Source organism: Rhea americana, unplaced genomic scaffold (genome assembly GCF_003343005.1).
Source record: "Rhea americana isolate MKP2758 unplaced genomic scaffold, rheAme1 scaffold_1, whole genome shotgun sequence".
Taxonomy (NCBI): Eukaryota; Metazoa; Chordata; class Aves; order Rheiformes; family Rheidae; genus Rhea; species Rhea americana.
Window position 1 is genome coordinate 3477644 of NW_028185038.1, and position 4703 is coordinate 3482346.

General features: G+C 37.7%; 1 protein-coding gene across 3 annotated transcripts in view; it reads left to right on the plus strand.

The window, feature by feature from the left end:
* CERK (ceramide kinase) overlaps positions 1-4703 on the plus strand; it is a 70709-nt gene that overhangs the window by 26724 nt on the left and 39282 nt on the right. The window contains exon 1 of one of the 3 annotated variants that reach the window (XM_085326318.1): positions 117-208. The exons of the other annotated variants lie outside the window; for them this stretch is intronic. The gene's annotated coding sequence lies outside the window, so the exon portion shown is untranslated. Of the gene's footprint in view, positions 1-116; positions 209-4703 lie in introns of those variants that run through there. 3 annotated transcript variants of the gene reach the window in all.

Genomic DNA, 4703 nt, shown 5'->3' on the forward strand with positions numbered 1-4703 from the left:
TGCGCTGCCCTGCGCTGCCCTGCGCTGCCGCGGAGGCACCGCCCGCAGCGCGAGGGCAGAGCGGCGACCGGACGGAGCGCTGCGGGCGCCTGGCTGCGCTGAGCGTGTCAGCCGGGTAATCAGCTTGTGCCTTTCAAAATCACGACGAAAGCTCGTCACGGGAAGCTTAGGCGTTACACGTGAGAGCAGCAAGTCCCTTGTTGTTCAGGTAACGCAGTTTAAGCATCCGGTCTGGGAAGGTGCTTTTGGTAACAAAGAGAGGAAACCTGTCCCTGTGGTTGGGTGACAAAAGCAGCCGTTAGTGCAGTTTAACCCTCTTGTTTCTGGCCATGTTAGTATGCAGAAGCATAAAGCCTTTAATGCTGTATTTAGGTTAATTTTGATACACTGATACTGTGATACGCTTCTGGAACTTTAACTTTTTTAATTACATCGACTGATTTGCAGTTAAAAACCGCTTTCATACGGAAGTGGTGTTTCAACCATTCATTATCTTTCAAAATAAGTTCTTCTTGAAGCTCTTTGCTTACTGRAAGACTTCATGTAACTTTCCAAAGAAAATTTAACTTTTATGAAATCCTGTTTTAGAAATAGTAAACATAGGTTAATGATTTATCATGTGGGGAAATTGTTTATAGTTGGCAATTTATGCAGTCTGAAAAGTGCTTACTTACAAAACTGCAAATGGAAGAGAGTGCTGTTGGAAGAAAAGTCCCTGGCAAGATTTCTGGATAACTTTGGGGAACTTAGGTATATGAAATGTACAAGCTTGCTGCTATATTTTAAGTGTTATTTTTGTTAGATTCTCTGTGAATTTTTGAACAGTTATTCTTACCAGTACTTATATAGCCCTATCAGCATAGTAGGTGAACATCTGAAAATGTTTAATGTCCTTCTTTTCACAGCAGCTGCTGTAAAGTGAGAAACTGCTGTCATCTCCATTTTAGAGGTGGAGGAAATGAGGCAGAGAAAGAAAAACTAAGTGAATGATAGAAAGGTTGGCTTAGAAGCTTATCTGAAAAAAGTTGAATGTAGATGTCTTCAGTACCAGGCAAGTTCCCAGACAGTTAAATAGCCCTTTCCTTCTGAACGTTTATTTTTCCTTAAATATTTTCCTGTTTTTATTAGAATATCTTAATGACTTAAGGCCTTTTGAAAAAGGAGAGGGAGTGAAAGAGAAAGGAAGACCCCAGAACACATGTAAGAGTTTGATGTTGCGGTTTATGTAATGAAAATCAGTTATGTTTTAAGGAAAGTCTTTAAATAATTCTCTTCTAATTCTTGATAACATAAAGCAGTATATTTTATTATCCTTGTGTTGCTGTTGGCTGCATACACTCTGATATGCTCTGATTCTTTTCATCAGTACTGCTGAAAATTACTTTAAAATTACAAATTTTAATTGCCCACCTAAATGAACTTAAGACTCCAAAGAACTAGCTTTTTAATTCTGCTGAGCTTAATATTTTGTTCTGAAAGATAAACTGTATACTTTTGTAAATAAGTGAGTGTAGGAAAAGCTACCTGAATGTTGAATTTAAAATACGAAATTTCAAAGCCTTTTTGCAATAGTTACTCCCATTAGATAAAGTAATCCTTGCTTTGAAGAGGATACTACTGAATTTTGAAAAGTCTTTCTAAACATGGCTTTCCAGAGTTACTAATCGACTGACATGTAGGCCAAACCAAGCTCGGTAGCAGCTCTGTTCTACTGTACAATAGTTTTTGAGATCTTAAAATGCTGCTAAAAAATCCCACTAGCCCTATTGCTAGTGCTACAGCTGCTTACAAATAAGTTTTCTCAATTTATTCATGGTTGGCCACACTGAATAGGAGCCTGACCTGAAGGCTGTTCCAAAGTGGATGTGTATGGTGATAAAGGTAGAAGAGGGACACATTCTGAAGTAATACTCACCAGGTTGGAGCTTCCCAAGGTGACAAGCCTGGTTAATGAGTGTGGCTACTGTCCTGTACTGTAGCCGTTTACAAGGCTTTAGAAAATATGAAGCGGAATCAAGGGTGGAAGAAAAAAGAGAAATGTCTGAGTGTTCTAGAAGCAAAAATACAACATATCTAGAGAATAATATGATGATGTGTATCATGTGTATCGTCTTCCTAACTCTCTGATTTAATGCATGTATTTCCTGCACTGGTGCTTTAATACCATCTCAACTTTATATTGCTAGTACTCTGTTGTCTGCCAGCTTTTTTGAGACTGGGGACAGTTCATTGTGTTCTCTACAAATATTTTGGAAATAAAAGCAGCATACATGATGGTATGTATTTAAATAAACTTTATAATATAGAAGATGGTAAGTTAGAAGTATATAATTTAAGAGGTGTAGCTTAACCAAGATTGATACCTWTCTACCATTTAGCTTTTGACTATGTGACTGCTGTGCAATATGCCTAAATACACTTAATTATGCAGTATAAAAATCCTGTATTTTTTGCTTAGTGTGTAGTTAGTGTAGTTACTGCAGTAAAACAGTCTTTTTAAACTGAACAACTTGTTGAGAATTGCTTGTCTTTTAAATATTACTTACTGTCTGGAATTTAGGCACATGGGTAAAAATGTTTTTGTGTATATATATTGTCAAGGTTTTCAGACTTGCACAGATAAGAAATTGGAGATATAGTGGGTTATTATAAAAGTTCTGAAATAGCAGTCTTTCTGTAATGCATCCAAATTCAAGAACAGACAGGAAACGGTAGGGACTTTGCTGTCTAGAAAAATGTAGTTTTGTAGAGTGTGGAGAGATTCCTATGCTTTCTCATCTTTGTGCAAAATATTAATTTTTTGGGGGGGAAAATCCATTCCGTCAAAATGCTTTTTGTGAAGAAAACTGTTAATGCAGCAGAATTATTTTTAATGCAAACTTTGGGAAAATGCCAACAATAACCTAATTTTAGCAGGTTTGTTCAAGTCATGGTATGTTTATAAAACCTTAAATCCTAAGTATTGTTTATTTCCTTTGCTCCTGCTGGAGCTTGTTTAACAGAATCACATTTTCAAGTGCTCTCTTCAGTATAATGAGGCTTGTACTTCCTTGAGAAGTGTTTCTTTTCTGTTAGACTTGTCTGAACTTTCAGAGAAAAACTTTGTCTTAAATTCTTCATGTTTTCCTCCATTACTTTTAGCTTTTTTGCTAAGGTACTAAGGTACTTTTAGCACCTTTCCTTTTTAGACATGTTTTCATCTTCAGTGTTCTAAAGAACGTTCTTCAACCTTTAAACGCAGGACATGAGATTTAGTTGTTAATCATAAATAGCTTATACAAAGCTGGGCTAATCAGTTCTATTATATCCTGCTATTGATGCCACAATCAGTTTTTCTGGAGTAACCCCTTGGAAAAACTTGCATGCCAAATTTGGTAGAAGATTGTGTATTGTACATATGTATTTATGGGTACTTAGGAGTCTTCACACAAATTGTATGATGTGTAGCATTAAGAGATCACAAACACCAAATGGGCTTCTCTGAGATTTTTGKTTTTTAATTGCAAAGTGAAAGCATGAAGGGAGTGGCTGAACTATGCGCTGCTCAGTATACCTTCACTTATTCTGTGTGCTTTCCTTTAACYCTTCTATTTGTCTCTTCACTGTCTCCTGCCTCAACTCCCCTTCTCCAGCTTCCCTCCTCTCCCTCCCCACCCACCTCAAAACAGCCACTTGAGGAAGTACACAGTGCTGAACTACTTGGCCATCCAGCTTCTCTTGTAACACTTCTTTGGGACTGCTGCTACCATGCTTTTACCCCAGTAGCTCATCGCCTAGTCTCAGCATTAGCGCTAACAAAGCTCCCTGATGCCATTCTGCTATTGTGGATTCTAAACAATGTTCGGTTTGAAATACCGTACAGAGACAGAGAAGGTGTGCCTGCTCGGGAACAAGGTCTGTGCCGTTCCTGTGGTATGTTGGCACATCCTTAGTCAAAGAGTATCTGGCATCAGTTGTTCCCAGTTGGCAAGCTTGTATGGAAATCTGAACCAGGTTCTTCTCTAGGCCATTCTGATGATTACACTGAGCTGGTAAGATAACAGCTCTGGAATTCATTGTTTCTTTCACTAGAAAATATGTTATTTAAATATAGATGCGTACAATGTTAACAAATGGATGATTTTCTACATACACATACATAAGGTATGTACGTGCATAATGCAATGTACCTTTTAACTTTTTTTTTTCTTAGATGATGGGAAAGCTTAAAATTAAGATAACTTACTCTTCCTGAAGTCTGTAAAAATAAATTAATTTTCAGTGATGGAAAAAGTTCACTTGAYACTTGTATTTGTTTTCAAAAATACCTTTTCCTTAATCCTGCACCCAAGCTTTTTAATCATCTACATTTTTAAGTCACAAGATTAGGCTAATGATTAATTTAATTTTGAATGTCAGTGTATCCATGGGGCTGAGAATGAACTGRACTTCTTCATCTGCCATGATCAGAGATGTTTTTATGCTGAACAAATCTTGACTTCGATTCTAAATGAGTTTGCGTGTAACCTCAGGAAATGTTCTATGGGAACTGCATGCAGACATGATGCACCAAAAAGCCTCTCTCACACATAAAAAGACACGTCATACTGGGCAATTCATCTTTTCCCAAGAAAGACCTGTTGTTAGTGTGGTTACCTTGTATTTGTATGGTGTTCCCCCTCCCCTTGCATTTGTGTGGTGTGCCCTCTTTCCCCCCCCCCCCC